This window comes from Callithrix jacchus, chromosome 3, assembly GCF_049354715.1.
Source record: "Callithrix jacchus isolate 240 chromosome 3, calJac240_pri, whole genome shotgun sequence".
NCBI lineage: Eukaryota > Metazoa > Chordata > Mammalia > Primates > Cebidae > Callithrix > Callithrix jacchus.
In genome coordinates, this window is record NC_133504.1 from 51,496,227 (window position 1) to 51,521,653 (window position 25,427).

A 25,427-nucleotide genomic window follows, 5' to 3' on the forward strand; every position below is an offset into this window, starting at 1 on the left:
GAAATTTAAAGCATGCTAAAGAAAATCTACAAAATCAAAGTTGATTCTTCGAAAATACTAATAAAATTGGATAAATCCCTAGCAAAACTGATAAATAAAAAAGAGAAGAACAAATTACTAAAAAATAAATTAGAATGGGGAAAATTATTAGTGAGCCTCAGAAGTTAAAAAATTATTATAAATAGCTGTCACGGCAAACTGCACATGTCTATGGCTACACTGTGATAATCTACACATCTGTCATCTTCACTACAGGAAATGATTGTGGGACTCCAGCTTATTATTTTCTTACCTTTGGAACTTGGCATAGTACCTGGCACATGGCAGATTCTCACTATATGCCTGATGAATAATTTAGCTCCCTGAAGAATTTAGAAAGCCAAATGTGGAGCGTCAACTTTATTTGGGAGGCTATAGAGAGTCTGCTGTTTTCCTTTTTAAAGAGTTCACCCAAATTTACTAGTTCTTTTGAAGTTGGTATTATTTTCATTTAACATTAACAGAAAGAGAAAACAAAACTATGCTATTATCAAAAGTTACACTTGGTCAGAGTGTACCTACTGATATGATAATTTCCTTTTTACTAAAAGGTTAGTTTTGCAAAAGAACAAGAACTTTTTTCGAGGCTTCTAAGAACAATCTGTAGAGGGAGTGTATTTCTTCATATTCTATATGCCCATTTCTTCTACTTCAAAAACAGCTTTTTAACATTTTAACCAATAATTTAAAAACAGAATGGCTAAGTTTTTATCAAAATCACTTGGGGCTATTTCAAGGTAGTGTGTAAGAACCACCATTTCAGATTTCTGCTTTAACTATTCAAATCGGCATTCATTCAACAAAGCTGTATTAGGCACCTGCTAAGGGCCTAGCACAGTGCTAGCACAGAGGCAAAGATGTCTAACATCCTGGAAGAGCTCACAATCCACTGGGAAAGCTAGTGCGAAAATAACTAACTCCCGTAAAGCAAACTGCTAACCTGCATGCTAATTCTAAAAGTGCTGAGATGTCTTTTTAGGCAACTTCCAGGGACTCTGTCAGAAGAAATGCTATGATTATACTGTCACCCATGGCACAAGAATAACAGAAGAGGAGGCCCACATGCCATGCATTTGCCTACTATTAACTAACTCTTATATCATGTGATATAAAAGCTATAAAACAAGTATCAACAACACTCTGGTCTGAATATTTGTATTCTGCCCCCTCTAAATTCACATGTTGAAAACCTAACCCCAAAGGTGACAGAATTAGGAGGTGAGCCCTTTGGGAGGTGATTAGGTCATGAGGACAGAGCCCTCATGAATGGGATTAGTGCCCGTATTAAAGAGATCCCAGAGAGAGCTCTCCTCTCTTCTACATGTGAGAAGAAGCCACCCAAGAGGAAGAGGGCCCTTACCAGGTACCTTGATCTTGGATTTCCCAGCTGCCAGAATTTTAAGAAATAAATTTCTGTTGTTTATAAGCCACTCAATCTATATGGTATTTTGTTATAGCAGCCTACAAACTAAGATAAACAATAATATATAAAAACAGAAAAGGAAAGAACAATTAATTCCAGAGATTTCAGGACATTTTTCCCAAGAGAAAACATCAGATTTAAAGGATAAGTAGAATTTTGCAATACAATAGAGCAGACATTTTGAGTGTTCATTACTTGACAAACACTGCTCACTGTTGTTTAATTTGTTAACCAGTTTAATCTTAGCAACAATGCCATAGTATTTACTGTGAAGTAATTATCATCATTTCTTTATTTTACAAGTAAGAAAAATAAAATGGAAAGGTTAAGTATCTTGTCCAAAGTTATATAGGCGGCTATAAGTAGCAGAACCTGGATCTGAACCCATTTTGCTGGGATGTAGAGCCAGAATTTTTAAACTGCTTTTCTAAATGGCTTGTTCTAATAGACACATGATAGAAATGCTAAGGTTTAATCTGGTTGGAGATTATACAAGGCTGATATAAAGGCAGTGGCAAGACTGTGAAGAATCTTATCATGTACACAAGTGGAGGTTTTAAATCTGAGAATTAGCATTATTAGATCTACATTTTAGAAAGACATCTAAGGTAGTATCTTCAATATGGAAAGAGTTCTTTCATACTGGGAGAAGAAAAAAAAAAAAAATTCTAAACCAAGGGCCTCCAAACACTATAGAAGCCAGTTGGGTGGTAAATGTCTTGAGGCCTCTCACAAAAATTAAAGTCAAAGGATCACAGCATTTTGCATATAAACATGCACAGACAAAACAAAATGCAGGCTGATGACTAATTTTTACCTGAGTTAAGCATTTTTTTACATACAAGTCAAACAGGTAACCTACCTCATATAAGGAACTCAAATGAGTCTACTATACTATAGCCTTGGCAAGACAACTACTTTTCTTCTGTCCCTTTTTTGTACTTCCTGCCTTAGTTTATGTCAAAAGCTAACTGGCCTTATCAGTTTAAAGTGCAAAATAAAAACATGAGTCAGCAAACAGAGATTTCCTTCCCTCTTGTCCAAATATAAACATTTCACACTGACAAAAAAGAAAAAGTATTCATCTAGTTAAAACAACAATCCAGCAGCCTTAAAAATATTGAGATCTTTATTCCAGCAACTTTACCTTCAGAAATTTACCCTAAGGAAATATTCTGAACCAGAAAGGAAAAATAGTTTTTGCACAAAGATTTTCATCAGAGCATTATTTATAATAGGGAAAAATGAGAAACATCTAATAATTAGAAAAATAGCTAAACTGCATACATACATCTACTCAATGGAATATTATATAGCCCTTAAAAATTATGTTCATAAAGACTATGTAAAAACTTGTGAAAGACTGTAAGCAGAACATAAAATGGTTATATGTACCATGAACAACTATGTAAATATATCAAAATATTAACTATGACTGGGTTTGGAAGATTAGTAATGTGCCTCTCTCCTCCTCTTCTAAACTTTTCAAACATTCTTTAATGAAAAACTGTAACTTACAATTTTTTAAAAAAGGCCTTCTATGCAAATATTTGCTAATTGCCAAAAAAAAACCCCACAAAAATCAATTCATTAGCTCAAGCCATACCTAGATGCTACTTAGAAATCAGGGTGGATTTATAGTGTGATCTGGTTTGAGAAATTTAAAAAAAAAAAGGTTGTTTAAAGCAGTGTTCTAAATTCAGGACGTTTTCCTAAGGAGTCTCACTCATGGGAAGGATTTCTATCAAAATTGCCAGAAGTGAAATTAGAAAAATACTCTTATACGACTCCTCTTGACATAGCTATATAATTTTCCAACTTATGTGTTGTTCCTTAACATTAAAAGAAAAAAAAAAAAACAAATTTAAAATACTATTAACTGCTGTGTAACTTGCTTTATATATTAAGGAAACCTAATTAGCCAATTGTACAACAAATGGGCATTTTCTTCATCTTGTCATCATCTAGTAATAAAGCAACATTTAAATTATCCAACTCCTGTGAATATCAACAAAACACACTCTCTTCCATTTAATATGTTACAGATCCCAAATTCCCATGGAAAGTTTTTTTTAAAATTACTCTAATTTGCATATGAAGATACAATTGTTTTTTAAAGGGAGGAGTAACCAGCAAGTGCTAAAATCCAAGTACCTTAATAAAACGATGAGGAGACAAATAATGTCCAACCACCCTCTGTATCAGTTTCAGACTAGAGGCTGTTTTATAATTATTGGACCGGTGTGGAATTCAACAGACTAAATAAATGCTCCCATGAAATACTGAAGGAATAATTACATTATTCAATAAAATAAACAAAAAATACAGGCTACAAAAAGTGACTAGGGGGAAAAAAATCCAAAAACTTCCAGTACTTTAAGAAAGGCAAATGACAGAAGATAAATGGTCTAATGTCAAACGAAGCAGGCAACTCTTTCTCCCCACACTTCTTGTTCTTTGGTTCACATTACTCTTTCTTAACAGTTAAAAAAATCATGGCACAAAGATCAAAAGAATTAAGAAACTAAAAGTAAAGGGTATTGATTAACTTCACTTTGAAAATGTTTAACAGCTGAATAAGTTTTTTTTTTTTTTTTAAAGACAACTTTATAAAAATTCTGTTTGATGAGCTGGGTGCAGTGGCTCATGCCTATAATCCCAGCACTTTGGGAGGCTGAGGTGGACGGATCACCGGAGGTCAGGAGTTCGAGACAAGCCTGGACAACACGGCGAAACCCTGTCTCTACTAAAAATACATGAATAAGCCAGGCGTGGTGGTGCATGTCTGTAGTCCCAGCTACTTGGGAGGCTGAGGCAAGAGAATTGCTTGAGCCAGGAGGTGGAGGTTGCAGTGGGCCAAGATCGCGTCATTGCTCTCCAGCCTGGGCGACAGTGAGACTGCACCTCAAAAAAAATGAAATAAAATTGTTTGATCCATTTTTTTCCTTTTGGAAACAAGTATTTCCAAGTAATGAAACCACCTAGGTGCAAATTTCCAGACTTACACCACCAGATATCTTCTTAAACAGATAGACTGGTCTTGTGAATACACAGCAAAAGTATGACTTGAGCTCCCAAAGTAGATCTACGGTGGACTTTAGAGTGATCATAAACAAACTGCACGAATTTTGTAGTTCGGTGTTTTTAATATATGAAATCGTTTCACAATATACCTTATTAGATGCCATGGAGATGTAAGATACCTCAGAGACACTGTAGAAAGTGATCAATATTAACTGGCACCATTAGTATTATAGAAATGTATATGTTAATCCAACATCCAATTTTGGATAGAATTCAAGGCCTGGTGAGATTAACTCTTGCCTTGAGATGCTTAAATTAAAACATCAATAAAGGTCAGGCGGGCGTGGTGGCTCACCTGTAATCCAAGCACTTTGGAGGCCAAAGTGGGTGGATCACCTGAGGTCGGGAGTTCAAGACCAGCCTGACCAACATGGTGAAACGCCATCTTTAAAAAAAAAGAAAAAAAAAGGCCAAAGGGGAATATGCCAGGGGTCCTGTAATGTACTTTTCAATACTCTAAAATAAACTACTTTTTTCTAACCTGCTTCATTTTACTTAGGTACTCAAGTCAACTGTATACTCTGAACAAAAATGGAATTGTCCAAATAGATCATGATTCCAAAGGATGATAAAGACACCTGAAACATTCCTGACACCTACAGAAACTATAGACTCACAGAATATTATACACTGAAGATGTAGGGTTTAAAATGCATAAAAGTACAAAGGTTGCAAAAAGCATACTATTTCAGCAATTTAATGCCAATAAATACTTTAAAATGTAAAGAGCAATTTATTACTGCTTGCATCTTTCAAGCCATCTTGCAAGCAAAGAATTACAATGAGATTTATTGGTAAAAGATGAAAACCTCATAAAATGGAAAGGCGATCATAATCATTACCCTAAATAAAATCAGACTGAATAAATCAGAGGTCCAGAAGAATTAGGAACTTACAAACTTTTGATAAAGCTAAATACCTATTACTTAAATGTGGAACAGCAGACAACCGACATGAGACAACGGCCCAGCAAGAAGGCTGAGGCAGAAGCATCCGCACACATTTCCAAACAGAGAGATAGAACCCCTAAAAATCAAGACAGGTGGAGAGAGAACTCTGGAACAAGTAGAACACAATGATTAGTAGATGGTAGGAACTGTAAACGGTTCCTAATAAAAAGCATAAAAGATTATTGTACAGCTCCTTAAGAAAAATGATAAATCTCTATCTACCCTTAAGGCAGACAAGAAAAAACAAGTTAAAATTTGCTATACAAGTCCAATGCCATTACAATGAATATACAAACAGAAATGGATCTAGTTATTTAAGTTCCAGAAAATACCCTCAAGTAGTTTGATCTAGTTCAACAAATAACAATGTTCAAAGGCTTCTTTAACCTAGTTACTCCAATTAGGAACTAACCGGGTTTTCAGATACAGTAAGTCCTTACTTAATGTCCTAGGTAAGTTCTTGGAAGCTGTTTTTTTAAGTGAAACGATGTAAAACAAAACTAATTTTAGCATCAGCTAACTGATATAAACAAGAGTTAAATTCCTACAGGGCATTCCTGGTCACAAAAACATCACCAAACTTCTAAGACCCAAAACACTTATAAAATTAACACTGAAATAAATGTAAGCCACATATACATTTAAGAAAGATTAATAGAAACAAGATAATTATTTACCCAGTTATTCCAGTTCAGGGTCACAGTGGCCCAAGCCGATCCCAGCATCTCAGGGTACAAGGTGGGAACAATCCCTGGACAGGACTCCATTTCATGGCTGGGCGCACTCACACACACACACACACACACACACACACACACACCCCGACGTTCACTGCAATGGGGACAATGTAGACATACTAATTGACCTAACGCGCACACCTTTGGGATATGGGATGAAACTGGAGTATTCAGAGAAAACCCATGCAGACACAGGGAGAAAGTGCAAGCGCCACACACAGAGTGTCCTAGGTTGGGAATGTTTTTTCTCATCAACATTATAAGGAAATGACACTGAATGAAATGATGTTGTTTGAGGACCTGCTGTATTTGTACTGGGGGAGGAAACAGGTGAAGTGCCCTGCATTCCTTTTTCCTGTCTAAAACGGCACTTAGCCCTCAACTTTCAACATTTCTCAATCTCAAGTAAGTCAAATTTAGCTAAATAAAACTCACCACTAAGCAAAATAAGGGGGGAAAAAAACCTAGAACAGAAAGAAATATAAAAATGGATAAAACCTCACTCTTTTACTAATTCTAATGTACTTCATAAAGTACAGCGCTTAACTTCATTGCTAAAAAGGCTAAAATGAACTCTACTTCGACTGAGTCCTTAAAGGAAAAAATGTATTTAACCAAAATTCCTACACAAGAAAGCCATATGGAGACCCACAGAGAACAGAGAACTCTGCTGGTCTCAGTTCACAGCAGCAGGAGAGTTCTACTATCACAAACACCCACAAATAAAGTTCCATCTTACTGAGTCTCTTACTATTCAGCCTTGTTCCAGTTACTTCCAAACACTTTCCAACCTTCCAAACATGGGATTGATGACACAGAATAGCTAGTTTGATGTTTTTCCTGCTGAATTTTTTTTTTTTTTTTTTTTTTTTGCCAGATACTGATTTTCCAAATCTGGAGAAATTGAGGGTTGGAGATAGGAGAGAGGTTCAGCTCGTGAAAACCTATTTATAGTAATGTAATAATGCAGGTACTATTGCCTTTAAAGCAGAGACACTAACAGTAGGTCTTCCAGTCCCTCCAGTGTGACTTAAATGACATGCTAGCAAGAGACACATGTGGTCCCTCAATAGTGCTGAGTAGAAATTTTGGGAATCAAAAAGAAAAGGAATAACATGTAGACTGAATTCCAGCTTATTACTCGCCAATGTGTAAGTTCACTGAAGCTATAGTTCAGCCAAACAATTTCAAAAGTAGCATCCCCTTGATGAAAAAAAAGCAAGGAACTCATGATGTCACAATGACAAGAGTCTCTAAGGATATAACTGTAGTTTATGTATTTTAGGTGCGCCAAGTATGCTCTTCAACAAGTCTTCATTGTATCAGAAAATTCTTGGAGTTCTTTCTGGTTCTGTACTGCATACACAAATCCTTCCATCCTGACAAATCTAGGCTAATAGAGCCTGGTTAATTTGTCTTAATCATAGAAATTCTCTATAAAATAGCAGTTGTCACATCTGTTTTGTCTCATTAGATGATTACTTGCATAGGTAAGCAGACAAGGCAATAAAAAGTTTTCTTATTGTCCCCAACTTCAACGAAGTTGGCTTTTCTCTATTTCCCTGCCACTTTTTCTAAAAGTTATACAACATTCCTTACTCCCACTGAACCCCCATTCCCAAATTCGTGTTTGTTTTGGAATACTGTCCTTCAGGACATGGTAGGCTTTCAAAATATCTAGCTCGTCATAAGCTCACCCTGATAAAGTCCATTCACATACATGTCAACTCAAACACTGTAAAGACTCCTGGCCTATAAATGCTCACTCCTCAAACACGGGAAGGATTGAAGACCAGAGACATTTTAAGATTTAATTTTATTGACTACTCAAGGAAAAGGTCTACGGTATTTGTCTCTTAGAAAAAACTATTCTCTTTGAGTCAGTTATCCTAGAATAGCAATTTTAGACTACAAAGAATGCTAAATATGGTAGATTTCCGTAAGTGGTTAGTTATGAATGATTCATCAGTAGCTAATAAACAGAATTGAGTTACCACCTTAGACAAGCATTATACTGGTTGTTTTCACAAACATTATTGCATTGACTCTTCGCACCAGTCCTTCAAGGTATAAATCATTATCTCAATTTTACTAATAAACCTGAGGCTCAGAGGTTAAAGTAACTTTCTCCAGACCTATTCTGGTAAGTAGTAGATCTACATTTTAAACCAGTACTGACTGATAACAAAGTCCCTCAATCAGGCTTAAAAAACAAAAAGTAATCCAAATACCAAATTCACAGATGAAAATGGAATCAACTATAGGAGGAAAAAACTATCCCTTTAAAAAAAAAAACAACCTGCTGTATTTCATTTTTTGGAACATAATTCTCTCTCTCTGCTGATCTCACAGGTGCGTTTATGACAACAAACATGCACATCTGTAGGGGTGAACTGACAGACACAAAGCAGGACGGTCTGAACTCTCTTCCTATATTTAGATCCTTCAGCTCAGCTCTTAATTGCATAATTTAATCAGGACCCTTTAGAAGGGAAACACATCCATATTCATCACAGGCATCAAAGGAAACATCTTTACAAGTTATATCCTTTTACAAACCAACATATGGTCTCACGCCACTCTCCCAATTGTTGGACTCCTCCTCTGGGAAGAGCATGGAATTTTATTTCTTTTTATCACTTGAAAAAATCACTTCCCTCCTAATTCAGTAAAACTGGGTGGAGGCCACTTCCTCCACAGGTGAGAGAAATAAAACTTGTTGATCTGTCATTGTCAGGAATTTTAAAGTTAACCATTTATTTTACATATTTTCCAAATGGAAACAAAAGGCAGACAAAACCCAGAATGAGAAAGTAGGGCACATTCTTCATACTTTCAAATAAAACCTCTATCTTTTGTCATTTTAAGATGGCTTCTAAATTAGAAAACAAGAGTCCTTAACTTGAAAAGGTTTGAACTGCAGCTCTCCGCTTAAGTAGCTGTATTTTCAAGAAAACAACTCTGAGCCTCAATTTGCTTTTCCACAAAATTGTGATACCACCACCCAATCCACTGGGTTGTTATGCAGATTAAACCTGAATATGAAAGACTTACTTCAAAATTATAACATGCTGAAAAACAAAAGTGATTTATTAACAAAGCAGGTTCACAAATAGGGCTAATTTAAATATTTTGCATATGCAAAAAAATGAGGTTTACAGTCTAGTTTTTGTCTGTTTAATGAAGTTCTAACTTCATACAAAAAAAGGAAAACTGATAACCACTACAGTAATTCAATTCACTCAACAAACAGGTATCACGTGCCAGGCACTATTCTAAGCACTAAAAAGGCAGCACTGAAAGAGAAAAAAAGTTTTTCAAAGTCCCTGACTGTGCCTTGATGGGGCCTACATTCTGGTGGTCAAGGAAAGCCTCATTGCGAATATGGTATCTTAACAGCCCTCTGAAAAGCGGTATCTGGGGAAGTGCATTCCAAGCAGAGAGAAGAGCAATTGCAAAGGCCATTTGAGCCATTTGGCAAGAATGTTCCTGAGATGTTCAAGCAACAGCAAGGAGTCCTCACTTAAGCTGGAACGGAGTGAGAGAGAGAAGAGAAATGGGAGATGAGGACAGAGAGGTCACAGGGGCAGGTATGTGCGGGGCCCATAGGGACTTCAGAGCTTTTGCTCCAAATTGAGATGGAAACACTGAGAGATCTGAGCAGAGGGGAGATCATCCATCTTACAGTTTAACAGAATTACTACGGCTTGCTGGGTTGAGAACATACTGAAAGATGCAGGGATGGAATTAGGGACTGGTGGGTAGGGAGACCAGTTAGAAAGCTATGGCAATTATTAAGGTACGAGATGATAAAGATTTCAATCAGCATGGCAGAAGTCAGATTCTGGATATATTCTCAAAGAATAGACATGAACAAATAATACTTCACTGCTTATGTAAATAAAGAAAATAACCACAAGATTGGAGAATTGTTTAATTTTTACAAGTATGAAATCTCATATTATGCAGACTATGAGACTGAGATTTTTTTCCTTTTACAGAATCTTTCCAGCCAGAGATTGAGTATCTGAGGTAGGACCAAAGACAAGGCCACTGGAGGAGAAGTAGTCCAAGAATGACAGACTAAATATCCATAATTCCTGTACAGGAATACAGGCTGAGTATCCCTTACCTGAAATGCTTGGGACCAGATAGCGTTTCAGATTCCAGATATTTTTGGATGTTAGAATATTCTGAATACACATAATGAGATATCTTGGGGATGGGACACAAGTCAAAACATAAAATTCATCTATAACTTATGCACATAGGCTGAAGAGTAATTCTTTTTTTCCTGAGACAGGGTCTTGCTCTGTCGCCCAGGCTGGAGTGCAGTGGCATGGCTCACTGCAGCCTAGACCTCCTGGGCTCAAGTGATCCTCCCACCTCAGCCTCCTGAATAGCTGGGGCTACAGGCGAGTGCCACCTCATCTGGCTAATTTTTGGATTTTTAGTAGTGACAGGGTTTTGCCATGTTGCCCAGGCTGATCTCGAACTTCTGAGCTAAGTGATCCACTGCTTCAGCCTCCCAAAGGGTTAGGATTATAGGCATGAGCCACCATACCTGGCCAATATTATATCATAATTTTAATAATTTTGTACACAAAAAAAGTTTTGACTGTGTTTTCACTGTGACTTCTCACATCAAGTATAGAATGTTCCACTTGTGGTGCCACATCAGTCCTCAAAAAGTTTTGGATCTTGGAGCATTCTGAATTTTCGGATTAGGGTTGCTCAACCAAGGGAATAACAACTAGGAGTTAAATCTTGCAGGAATTAGAATGAATTATATGGCAGTGGGGCAGAAAATGATTAACAAGGAAGGGTAATGAGTGGTATAATTTTACGGGATAGTCAAAGCTAGGTGTTTTTTATAGAGGATGCTAGAAGAATGGTCTGAAGGTGGAAAAAAGAGGTAAGAGGTTTATGGGAGAAAGCAGCCACGGCTTGAGAAAGCCATAGGGGAAATAGCAACCTTAGATGAGCACACACAAAGATCCACGTTCAAGGATATTCATGTTCTAAATAACACAGGTGCCTAACAATAATGGAATGATTAAATAAATTATGGTACATTTGACTATGATGTAACTGTTAACAAAAGAAAAGACAGATGGACATTCGTGTATAATACTACCATAAAAAGGAAACCTTACCTCAACTGTTCAGTAAGAAGTGGTTACAGTACCTACAGTATGGTCTCTTTTTAAAAACACAAATAGAAACAAAAACTGTCTATGTATATACATGTGCACTTTTAAAGGCCTGGAAAAAAAAATAAATGAAACTGAAAAAGTAGCTATGTTTAGGAGTGAGCTGGGTACAAGGGAGTGCAGGAGAGCCAATTACTTTTACTCTTAACCAATTGCTGTTTTCAAAGTTAAAACCCCAACAATAAAAAGAAATAAAAACTGAAAGGAAGTAAGAGAGTTATTTCTACATAGCCCTAGAAGACAGCATTATGACCAACAGGTGGCAAGATACATCTTCTTATAAAGGAAAAAAGCAATTTTAAAGTGTATCTGCATAGGATGTTCAGAGAAATGTATTCTGGTAAAATACATGACCCTATTCTAGGTTAATATGATATGCATAGGAATGGAATGTACGCTTTTATTAAGCATCCAGGCACATAATCAAAGAATTCCATTTCACGAAATGGCACATTATAACAAAAAAGTTTCCCTCCCATATTAGACCCTTACTCCCCTTTCTATTAACTATTCAAATAGCCAATAAATTTTTCAATGCATGAACTTCTTACTAAATAAAAATGTTAAATGTTATTCAAATATCTTCACGAGCAATTTAGTCCTGTCCTTTTTCCATTACAGAAATCTGTTATTTGAAAGAATAACTTCTAAAAATCAAAGTTTATATAACCACTGAAACAAACACTGAGATCGGCCAGATTTCACTCTCCATATGACAATCAGTGACAGACTCTTTCAATCTGCCAAAAACTGGACTGTAATTGCAAACATTCACTTGGCCACCTCAGAGGAGAAACTGAACAAACAGCAGCAACCCTCTTCCAGAATGTGAGAGCTCCCTCACCTAAGACCTAAACGAAGCAAAAGCAAAGTTTTTCACTGGTTTTAGAGAAACAATGCTTTAGATATAAGCAAGCATCACCTACAGAATTAGGTGAGATCTGTACCCATGAATCTAGGCCTTTCTACCTCTGATCACTTGTTTAGTACAATCTTATCTGCTAACATCCCTAAAGTAACTTATTTACCAATCACAATGGAAAAACCTAAGACAATATTCTCAGAAGGCTTCAGAACCCAAGTTCTCCTCCTTCACGTGCTCGATTACTAAGAAGGCTTTAGTTTCCATTTATCCACTATTTAACTGAACCAATTTGTAAGCCCTCATCACCAACATAAAGCTGCAGTAGAAAGAAAATAACACAGTTCCCATCACCATCAAGCTTATAAAGTGGGTATGGGAGAGATGGGAGAACCATATTAGATGGTAGACTGTGATAAAAGTCACAAGACCACTGTTCAGGCTCTTCACCTAAAGAGAAACATACATGCAGACAAAGCGGCCTACAGTCTGTACTACAATGACATCTTCCACACATTCTGAGCTGTGTTACTTACCCTACAATGGAAATCCAAAAACTATCAAACACCTGCATTAGTGGGTATGGAAAATGGAACGGATAATTCAAAGCAGCCTTACTAATAATTAACTATTGCTTCTACAATGTATTATGATTCAACAAAGAAAGCTTTTAATCATTTATATTTTGCTTATACTATTAATGAAGCTACAATATACCCTGAAAACATAGCAAATTCTAGAGAAATGCCTATTTAAGATTTAAAAATTGTGGTGAAAAATATGTAAATGGATGACAGTTAATTATAGTGTTTTAGTATATTATAAAAACATGAAGACAAACATTTTATCATATAAATCACTCTTTTGGAATGCAGAGTATAGGCATAAAACAGACTTTTACAGAACGCATGAAATATACTAGTTTGAAAACTCATGAAACTTTTATCACTATCACCACCAACTTCAAAGGGAGAAATTGGTAGGTGGTTTTACGAGAAACACTGTATAAAAGTACATCCATGGACTCCACCAATTTTCAACAGAAGTATAGTCATCCCTCAGTATACCTGGGGCACTGGTTCCCAGACCCAACCACCCAATACAAAATCCTTGCATACAGGTCTCAGTGGGCCCTTTGGAACTTGTGCATAAACAAAAAGCTCGCCCTCTGCATTTTCAGGTTTCACATTCTGTGAATACTGTATTTTGTATCCACTTTTGATTGAGAAAAAAATCTGAGTATAAGTGGACCCATGCAGTTTGAGCCTCTGTTGGTCAAGGGTCAACTATATTCAAAAACAATCAAAAATCATCCTTATATCATCTTCATTACCACAACCACCACCATAATGAATCACCATGCACTGTTCTGAGCACCTTAAATTAAATAGCTCTCTTAATCCTTATGAGTCCTATAAAATAACTACTATTTTACAGATGACAAAACTGAGGTAGAAAAAGGTTAAGGAACCTGCCAAGGTTAACACCTCTACTGCTTCTCCTCAGTCGCCCCCTTCTTGGTCTGATGCATAAGGCAGAAGGACTAACGGGAAAGGATTTGCTTATAGTTTTAAAAAATGCCCTCCATCTCCTTCCCTTCCCCTTCTAATTTATTCTTGTTTTTGCTGTTGCTTTCCTTCTTGATATCTTCCCACGCTGTTAGGACATGAAAAAACCAAGAGTTTTATTGGTGTAGCAGTAATAAAATTAAATTCATTTTAATCTAAAGATCTTAGAATAAGACATTATAAGCTATATCATTCAACAAGACATCAGATAATTGGCACCATTAGCTCTTGTATGTTCAAATCTTAATAATCCTTTTCTCATGATGAATCTGTAGAACATTAAAATTAAACTCCTTTTAAGAAATTCATTTTCTTGACCCAGGCGCAGTGGCTCACACCTGTAATCCCAGGACTCTTGGAAGGCAGAAAGATTGCTTGAGGGTGGGAGTTTGAGACCAACCTGGGCAATATAGCCTTTACAAAAAAAAAAGGCCAGGCACTGTGGTGCATGCCTGCAGTCTCAGCTACTTGGGAGCCTAAGGCAGGAGGATCACTTGGGGCCAAGAGTTCAAAGTTACAGTAAGCTGTGATCACACCACTGGACTCCAGCCTCCAGCCTGGGCAACATAGCAAGACCCTGTCTATTTAAAAAAAAGAAAAAGAAAGAAAGAAATTCATTTTCTTTACATTCCCACTAATTATTTTAAGATCATTTATTGAAAACATAAAATAAAAGTGGCTAGCTCTCTTTTTCTTGAGGTTAATACTTTTCTAATCAAGTAAATGTAGAGATAAAGAAAATTTAACTAAAGGAATCTTGCAGGTATATTTTAATATAGGTAAGATATTAATTTTAACACCTAATACACAGTTAAACATAGTTGTAAGTCACAATGCTACTTACAGATAATGGCAAAAATAGTACTCTGCACTCTGAAGGATTTGGGGTAAGGCGTAAGGGAAGTGGGAAGATAAAGCACACAAACTGTGTGCTGGTGTGGCAGAAACGGTCGTGACACTACCACTTCAGTTATCCCATCTGTCTTCTGATCTCCCTTTTCATCCTCTATTTCAGGGTTCCTCAACTTTAACATTACAGGATGTTTGGTTGCATCCCTGACCTCTACCCACTAGAAGCTATTTGCAACCCTCCAGCCCCTCCCTCCCAGTTGTGACAACCAAACATTTTTCTAACATAGCCAGATAAGCCACGGCTCTATACTGCCACTTTTCTTCTCCTTTTCTCTTTGCAATCTAAGCACCTCAGGCCTCAACAGCTTTCTGTAACTCATTTCTAGACTCCGGGACTCAGAGAACTGCTGATTCTTCCACAAGAGGAAAAGGGAAACATGTCAAACACACACACCCTTTCTATCTCTGTTCTTCTCAACGAAAAGAAAGGGGAAGCAAAGCAGTCAATCCTCAGAACTAGTGAGTCTGAGCACCCACAACCGGCATCATACAGTGCTGGGTGCTACCAAGTATAAAAGACATGGTTCATAACCACAGTGAACTCACAATATACCATATTATATTTCCTGATGTAGTTCTAAAAAGCACAAAAAGAAAAAATACACTCATCAAGTACCTACTGTGTGTCAGGCCAACCATTCTTAATATTGCTGGATATTAACAATATTTTTCTTTCTGAATATTAACAATATTAATATTCCCTGTGGTACTTTGTGAAAGAATCCTTACCCTAATCCTTCGATAGGATGGGCCCAGGCATTTTTGTGGTGGTGGCTGTTCATACAATTCTAATGAATAGACAAGGAAGAACCAGCACTGTGCTAACACAAAGATCATAAAGACACTGTCCATACCCTCAGGGAACTCAGTCTAAAGAGTTAATAAGGTAAGTGTAGTAAAAGGTATTACAACAGATGCTAGACTAAACAAGCAGATTTGTATTGTTCCTCAAAGTTAGAAGATCCTCAGTGCAGGTCTTGTATCTACAATCCCTTATCCCAACTTTATCAAGCTGTCTAAGAGACACACTATGAACATAAGCATAAATAGAAACACGGACACTCAAAACTTTGCTAAAAGAATGAACTAAGGTAGAACTAGGCCAGAGGCAAAAGCTCTAACAACTGCATCAGATTGGAAAAGAACCCAATCCCTTGATTTTAAAAGATGATCCCAACTGTAAGTAAAACAGCTTCAAATGTATAATCTCCTCTTACCAATTAGACTGCTTCTTCAGAGCAGAAAATGATTTACACTTTTCTCTACATCACCCAAAACATAGTCCAGTGCTGGATGCACAGTAGGAATACCTGAAATACTTGCTGAACTGATTAATATCAGCTTAATAAAAAAGCAGGACTCCACAGTGAGGATGCACCCCTTTTAAAGGAGCCTTTTCTAGAATACAGAACATCTCAGCCCACACAAATTGACAACTCTTCAGCAAATATATGCTATAAATAAATGAAAATAAATGCTATAAATACAGTTTTTTTGCCAACATTTAAATGATAATCAAGTTAATTTTGTTCACAGTTAACAGAAAAACATTTAAACTAATAAAATATTCCCTCAAGCTTGAGTAAACTAAACAGAAGTCCTAGCACACAAACATAAACACATGGAAAATAAAGGGGTTGTTATTAATTATGTTGTACTGCAAAGCTGGCAATGGGCAAAAAGCAAAACAGGAAGCTGTAATAGATGAGATGGCAAGCTATACGCAACCAGCTGTATAATTTCTACAGCAACATTCACTGCATCATTATTCTCCTTCATGAAAAGCTACTGTCTCTGATAAAATTAAGACCCATTTTCCTGGCTCTACCACTTAACCCAAAGAGTTTGAGTGCCAGGTCTGGCCAATGCATACCACTTCAGGGCCCGTACTCCCAGTCACGTCTCACTCAGAAAGGACGTAAGGATGGGCAGGGGATGCTAGTGGGCCAAGTTGTGAGCCTGAAGGCGAAATTTAAAAGCCTTTTTTATCCAACTTTAAAATGTTTCCAGGTCATTTAAAAGAAAGGAGATGGTAAGACAGAAGACACAGAAAAATTCTGATTCTGTCTAGCGGCAAGGTAAGAACCCACTTAAGACTGAATGTAATTCAGTTTGGTAAGGATCCTACCAATAACCACCAGACTCATTCCCTTATGGGAAGGATATGAATAGCCTTTTAAACCTGCGATACTGCAAAATATATACTTGGACTTCAACCTTGTTTCTGGCATACAGCTCCTAAAATCCTTGGAGACTCCAAAGTGATGTCTTTTTGCATGCTAATGCTGACTGTTGGCTGGCAGCCCTTAACCAGCTTCAGGATGGTGGCAGGATTAGAGGTTTGAGACTTTCAGCCCCACCCTCCAACCTCAAGGGAGGGGGCAAGGGGTTGAAGGTTAAGTTGATCACCAGTGGCCAACAGTATAATTGATCATGCCTATAAAATGAAGCCCCATAAAAGAACAAGAGGACAAGGTTCAGAGAGCTTCTGGACAGCTGAACACGCAGAGGTTCCTGAAGCATGGCACGCCCAGGTTAGGCATGGAAACTCCATGCCCCCTTCCCCCATACCTTGCCCTATGCATCTCTTCATCTGTATCCTTTTTAATATCCTTTATAATAAATCAGTAAACATAAGTTTCCCCAAACCCTGTGAGCCATTCTATCAAATTTAATGAATCCAAAGAGCAGGGTCACAGGATCCCCAACTCGAAGCTGGTCAGCCAGAAGTTCCAGAGGCTTGGATTTATGTTGGAGGTGGGTTGGACTGAACCCTCAATCTGTAGGATGTGATGCTATCTCCAAGTAGTGTCAAAACTGAACTGGAAGACACCCAGCCAGTGTTTGGTGTGTAGGGAAAAACCCACACACATTTAGTCACAGAAGTGTTTTGTGCTGACTGTTGTAGTCTGAGAGCAGAGAGAAAACAGTTTGAATTTTCTACTCACAGAAAACCCATGACCACTATTATCCCTTATAAAAAAATTTGGAAAATTAAACACTGATGCCTAATTTTAAGTTTTTTTAAAACATTTTAAGGTTTTACTACAAAGGGAATTTTTCCCACTTTATTTTAATACCTCATAAACTCATCCATCTCAATAATCAAAACCATATTCCTAGACCATCACTGCATCCACATCAATGAGTAAATGCCACTATAAAATCTAATACTGCAATTCAGGTAGGAGAGAAAGAGGCCTATTTCAATATGCTCTAAGAAGCACGGGTGTCTTCAAGGTTCATCAACTATGCCAGGTGACTGAGAAACTTGTGTATAACTGATAGCCCCTCATATTCTAATAAGGAAACTCCTGGACCAAAATCATGTTATGGAGGGAAGCAGGGTGCCTGCCTCTTACAACTCCACTTTACATATACCTTGTACCTCCCTTGTAACTCCAGATTCTCTTAGGAGGCTGGGAAATTTAGGCTTCCTTTCCTTAAATGAGAAAAGCCCAGCCTTCTCAGACTGATAACAAAATACAGGAAAAAGGAAGGCATCGTCCCCATTTCAATCAAGAGTCTGATCTAGGACATGACCAGAGCATTTTATGTTCATTAGTAGTTTTTTACTTCTTTTTTCCTTTTTCTTGAGGCAGAGTCTCGCTCTGTTGTCCAGACTGGAGTGCAGTGACACAATCATAGCTCACTGCAGCCTTGAACTGCTAGGTTTAAGCAATCTTCTGCCTCAGCCTCCTGGGATGACAGGCACAGAACCTTCCCGTCAGCAGTTTATATTTTATTTGTTTGTGAATTGCTTGTTCACATCCATTACCAATTTTTCTGTTGGGGTGGTGCTTCCTATTGACATAAGACTTTCTTACAAAGAACAATATCTTGTTACAAAACTGTTATCTGTCTTTCAGGTTTTGTTTTTGAGTATGTTTGGTCATATAATAAATCCTATCAAATCTATAAAAAGTTTATTGTTTCTGCCTTTGGAGCCACATTTAGAAGGGCTCTGTGGCTGGTTATTAATAACCCTCCCCCCAATGGCATAAATCAATCTCCCCTTTCCTTCTAAAGCTATGAAAAGAATCCACTGCAGAATCTTTCTGCATTAGGCATGTATTGGTTTAGTGAAAAAGAAATGTTTTTAACTGTAATGAACGCTATAAGAAAAGCCACAGAAAAATTCAGAATACAGTACTTATTTTTTAAAGTTCTAATCAATTTAAATAATCTTTAAAATCATTAAAGGGATTCTTTCCTTAGTTCAATTTCTATACTTTTCTTAGAAACCTTTATCTAGAACCGTTAGGAAAATGCTCTATCCACAAATTCCCAACCTTGAAATTTCACTATTTCATTACCAGGATTCTCATGGCTTACCTCTTCTCAGTTCATTTTGTTCATCGGGCTCCTTATGAAGTGGTGTTGGCACTCGGTCTTAAACCCAGGCAATCTGACTCTAGAGACTTATCTCTGAACCCATTTGCTATACCTAAGCCTACAAGGCCTCAAAGTGATACTCAAAACTAACAATTAACCTAGTCTCCTATACCGCCTCATCAAACTTTACCCCAGCCTTCCCCGCAACTGTTCAGAATTTGACTTCTCCATAAATTGCCTGGCATACTACCTACACTGGTTCTTCCAAAACTTCTCCAGTATTCCTAAGCTTCCCTTAGCATGTGCTGACCTTCCTCCTCACCATCCCAGTGAAAGGACTTACCTTCAACAATACAGGAAAATCAGAAAAAGTGGGCAGGAGCTCTGCTACATGCTTTCCTTTCACTCAGACCCCATTCTGTTTCTTCCTCAGACAACTCTCCCTCCTTAACATGGTCAACATTTTGTCACCTGTGCTCCAGATCACTAACTCCATCACCTCCAACTGCTCTCTGTCCACTGACTTCTTCCCCTCAACCTTCAAACATGAAGAGGTCTCATCTATCTTAAAATGCAAGTCACTTAAGGCAGGATAAGAATCTATTTTTCACTTCTTAACGTTTTCAGTATTCTCTGAAATTGCATTGACGTGATTATCCGACTGCTTCTCCTTCACCCTGAAATGTGCATTTTCCCCTCCAAACCTACTTCCAGAATCTCTTCCAGTGCCTTTCTTCCAGTGCCTTCTTTGGTATACAGCCTCTCAGACAGTCTACTTTAAATTAGCCTCTTTCTTCTATTAATTCCTAACTGTGGGATCCAATGGAAGATTCAATCCACCAGTTCTCTCTCTTTGTGGTTCTCTCATGATACCCAGTAGATGACTGCAGAGAGTCTAACGTAAAGCTTCCAAGTCCTCCCAAACCTTCAGTTATTTATCTCCAACTTGCCTGTAGCATACTTCTACCAAGATATCTCACCTTAAATTCAACACATCAACTCTAATTTATCATTCACACAATCTTTATTCCTTCTACAACCAGCTCTCCGCTATTCTTAAGTAACACCCTTACTAATTTTCCAGCTCAAAATTTCCTTTTCTAAGGATAATCTCTGACATCTCTTTCTCATTACTTTATAGTCATGTAATCACCAAGCCTTCATGGTTTTTTGTTTTGTTTTACCTAAAATACCCTTCTCTTTCTATGTCTACCAGAGATTTATCATCTCATACGCAACTCAATAGCTTTCTTATTGACCTCCTGGCACTGGGTTCTATCCCTCCAATACAAACTGCATGTTCAAACACTTTCAGTGACTTCTCAATGTTTCCTTATTCTGGCACTCTAAGGCCCTAAAATTCTCACTGGAACTTAACCTTTCTGAGCATCTCCTCCACACCACCATACTAGGCTCCATAAGAACACCCACTGGGGTCAGGCAGGGCTGCTCACTACCTCTGGATCAGTGCTATTTGATATGATAATCACATGCAGCAACTGAAACACAAATCAATTAAAATAAAAAATGCTGTTCCATGTGTGGCTACAGCTACTGTATTAGACAGCACAGGGGTAGTACATTTCCATCATTGCAGATACTCTATTGGACAGTGCTGCTCTACAGATACTCAACACTCATGCTTATCTCCCAAGTTTTCCATGCCATTACTCTGCAATAATGTCCCTCTTCCTTCTACCTATGCAAACTCACATGTCCTTCCATGCCACAGTGGTCCTGATATGAGCTGTCTGTACAACTTACTCCTATGCTACCTTGTAACAACCCTTACAATGTTGGTGCATTTAATTTTTTCATTTTTGTGTATCCCCTAATTATTGAGCCTCAGAACTAATAAATATTCATAAAATAAATGAAACATACACTTATTATAATACTGCAGCAAAATTATCAAATAAGGGGCCAACTAATATCCCTCCTTCATTAAAAAAATAAGTTTATTTTCCATCTAAACAAACAAAAGATCTTGCATTTAATTAACTGAATAATGACTTAATTTAATGCCTAATTATAACAGTTGAGAGACAGTCTCCCCCCATCCCCAACCTTTTTTTCTTGCAGTGTTTGAAACTAAAAGAAAAAAAAGCTATAAAGGTCTGGAATACTTCTACTTTGCACAAGCACACCACAAAGAAACGACAGGAAAAAAAAAGACAGGGGAAGGATAATAAATGGATAGTTTGAGTAAAAATATAACAATCTCAGATTATAGAGAAATATATTCACAGTACAGAAGTCCCAAAATTAAGGAGTAACTACAAATAAAGCATTAAAAATTATGTATAAAAATATATTCTGAATCAACAAATAGAACCCTCTCTCCTCCTCTTCCCAAACAGGACCTAGTGAATATTCATTCACATCCTGAGCTCAAAAGCATACAGATGCATAATTAACAACTGTACATTCTTTCTTCAAATCTAGGCTTATTAGCTAAAAAAAAAATACTTAAGAAACCAATCTATACTGCAAACCTAGGTTCTTACAAAGAAAAAGCTCCTTTTTCAAACACTAAGAACAGAGAAGAGATTTGGGAGAATCACCAGGTAAGGACTCCCTCACATCCTAGAGGATTTAATGCTTTATTTGCAAGAGAGAGTTTTCTCTAAGGTTCTGATTTTAGCTTGTAACAAAAATTATAAAGATGCTGAACTGTTCAAATACTGTAGTTCCCAGTACCTTACTAAAACTCTGATTTAGTCATTGAAGTAAAACTGCTTATAAAAGTTTTGACTTTTCTTTTCTGAAACGTAGTTTCCTTTATGCAAACGAATGTTCAAGAGAAGCCGCTCATTGCTGCAAGTCAGCAAGCAATAACTATAGACATTACTTTTTTCATATAGGACTAGCCCTGCACCTCTAAAACACCATCGTAATAACACACATCAAAATGAGTATTTTAATTTAGATTTTAAGCAATTACATTAATACTATGTGGCTCTGCCTTTTTTCCCCCTTCCTCTTCTTTTTAAAGGTAGCTACAGCAGAGTGATGAAAATACTTCCGGTATTTTTGCTGCAAATCAGATGACAGATCAACAGATTAGACTGAATAGCTATACTACCAGATAGCAGCAGGAAAGGAATATAGAGGGTTCAGGAGGTTTCAGGTTGGGGCAAAGAGGAGATGTCCCTATTTGTTATTAAAGTACATTCTAAAATCTTGGTACCAAAAAGTAAAACCACATATAGAAGTAGCAGAACATTTTATCAACCTCAAAGACATGCTATGAATTAAACCTATTTTCTCCACATTTTTATATTTAAATTATCCTTTTTCTTCTCAGACTTATCTAACTCTCTCCCTAGTACTCCCTAGCTCCCTAGTATCCCCTAAATACCCCAAACTTTAGCTTTTGGTTAGGAATATGATTTTTGAGAGTCAAGAGGAGATTTGTGTATTTTACTAGATGTCACTGCTGCCTGCTTTAATTCGAATTTTGTACAATCTTGGATCTCCCATTTTCTAATGAGGTCGTGTTGATTAAATTAGACATAGGGCTTTTCTCTTCCACCTCCAGAATGAAAAAGAATCCATTTTAATATGTAGAAAATAAGCATTTCTCTATGGTTGTCAGGCTTGATTCCTACTTAGCTCAAACAATGTTAGGTATAAAAAAATCACTAACATGTCAAAAAATTCTTCTTTCCCCCCTTCCCTAAATTACACTGGATATGCTCAGACCAAACCCTCAGGAACATCATGAACGTGGCAAGGGAAAACAAATAAACAAACAAATGGGCTCTTAATGCTAAGAGGAATCCAGATCCTGGCTTTCCCTTTTCCAATCACTAGACGGGTAAATTTGAACATCGGTTACCTTCTCTGGATTTCAGATTGTTCACCTTGATATGAACCAACTAGATCTGAAAATCTTTAAAGCAACTTTTAATACTAAATCTCTCTATTCTCTATAAAGAAAATTACAAGTCTTAATGTTTATGAAAGCACTTGACAGTGCAGTCCCATGGACATACTTCACCCAAGACATGCGATTTGGATAGTTAAGTGTACACATTAACTCACCATGGCATCTAAGCATTTTTGGATAGGAAGGTGGGAATAAAAAGATACAAGATCCACAGTTTCATCAGATCCTTAAACAGTTCTGACCTTGTAAAACATTTATAAAAGTAGATGTTAAATGTTTTTTCAAAAAATCTCCAACAAGGCCAGGCATGGTGGCCCACACCTCTAATCCCAGCACTTTGGGAGGCCAAGGCGGGTGGATCACAAGGCCAAGATATGGGTATCATCCTGGCCAACATGGTAAAACCCTGTATCTACTAAAAACACAAAAATTAGCTGGGCAGTGACATGCACCTGTAGTCCCAGCTACTCAGGAGACTGAGGCAGAAGAATCGCTTGAACCAGGGAGGTGGAGGTTGCAGTGAGCAGAGATTGCGCCACTGCACTCCAGCCCAGATGAGGGAACCAGACTCTGGCTCAAAAAACAAAATCCCCAACAAATTTGCAGTTACTATTATTACAGTGTTTAACAGCTCAGGAAAGACGACTAATTTTGGTAAGACAGACAAACTGAATTACTATCCCTAACTTAACATCAGTTTGTGATTATGTAAGAAAATGCAAGAAGAAAGTGATAAGGATTATGCAGAGAAGCAGAGATAAAACTAATTTGGCTTTGAAATGCATTACTTTCATGTCAGATTTATTCTTCAAATTATGTGCTGCTTAGATAAGCATTATTTTTCTTTTCTTAAACACTTACAAAAGGATGAGAGAAGATAGCCTAGAAAGGCACAACAGAAGGTAAATTTATTTAAAGACCTAAAAAAACCCAAGCCAAGTCATGTCTATACTGGCATAGTAAAGCATAGCAGAACAAGGATGACTTGGGTCTTCTGAACGAAAAAACAAAAAATATAGTTAATATGGAGTTTCTAGAGCCGGACTGCTTGATCCCAGCTAAGATTACAAACTATAACTGCTCACTAATTATATAGCCTGAAGCAAGATACTAAATTATTTTGGCCTCAGTTTCTTTACCTGTAAATTGTGCCAACAACAGTACTTAAGGAAGTTTTGAGACTTAAATGAGATATGGTAATTATAATCAACACCTGGCATACATAAAGTAAAAATTCAGGAAAAAAGTTAGCTACAATTATTTCTCCTCTCCAAGACTCTAAACCAAATTAGGATCCATGACTTTAAAGCAACTTTTAATACTAAATATAATAATAAATAAGGTCTACAGAAAAGTCAAACTCCTTTTATCCAGTAGCTTCAACTGTCCCTTCCAAACTGGGCTGTAGTTTAAAAAGAACAGCTAGTTAGAAATAAAATTAGTTTATATATGGCTTTCCATCTTTAACTCCACAAACTCATTAGTAGAGGTAACAAGTGAGAAGAGGTAAAGGTGCTAGGGCGGCACTGGCTAGCAGAGCCTTCTGTGATGACAGAACTATTCTATATGTACACTGTCCAGTATGGCAGCCACTAGTGGCTACTAAGCACCTGAAATGTGGTCAATGCTGAGAAAATGAATTTTTATTTAATTTTAATTTAAACTTAAATAGCTGTAAGTAGCCGAATGCAGTGACTCACACCTGTAATCCCAACACTTTGGGAGGCCAAGGCTGTAGAACAGCTTGAGCCCAGGAGTTTGAGACCAGCTTGTACAACATGATGAAACCCTGTCTCTACAAGAAATACAAAAACAAATTAGGCAGGCAGGCATGGTGGCAGTGTCTGCGGTCCCAGCAACTTGGGAGGCTGAAGTGGGAGGGCTGCCTGGGCCTGGCTGGTCGAGCCATGATCATGCCACCGTACTCCAGCCTGGATGACAGAGCAAGACCCTGTCTCAAAAAAAATAGAATAAAACAAAATTTCAAAAAAACTACATGTGAGACCTTATTGGATAGCAAGGCCCTAGATAATCCATAAGCTAAATAAGAATTGTCAGAAACTTAAGCAAAACAAGGATCTTCTTTTCCTGAACTGTTTTATAGGTTCAATTCAAATATCTTTGTTTCCGGTGTAGGCCTGGTAAGTTTGACTAGTAAAGAAATAACATGTCAGTTGATACATCAATACAGTGCAAATTCAGTGGTAATAAAAGGATTAGAGTCAAGTATGTGGTCCTCTGATATTTTAGAAGGTCCCTAAGGCCAAGTTAAATTCAAGCTCACATGAAGCATGATTCAGTACACAGCAGTACACAGATCAGAGCTGCAAAGGTCCTTCTCAGCATCTCTAAAGCAGCTGCTTCTCCTCTACCAAATGAAAAGCTACTTAGACAATGCAGACTGAGTATCTA

The 25,427-nt window shown here is 37.3% G+C and overlaps 1 protein-coding gene across 5 annotated transcripts in view; it reads right to left on the bottom strand.

Annotated features, from left to right (window-relative positions):
• Positions 1-25,427, bottom strand: part of SMAD1 (SMAD family member 1) — a 77,477-nt gene that overhangs the window by 49,029 nt on the left and 3,021 nt on the right. Inside the window, exon 1 of one of the 5 annotated variants that reach the window (XM_054252887.2) lies at positions 6,174-6,457. The exons of the other annotated variants lie outside the window; for them this stretch is intronic. The gene's annotated coding sequence lies outside the window, so the exon portion shown is untranslated. Of the gene's footprint in view, positions 1-6,173; positions 6,458-25,427 lie in introns of those variants that run through there. 5 annotated transcript variants of the gene reach the window in all.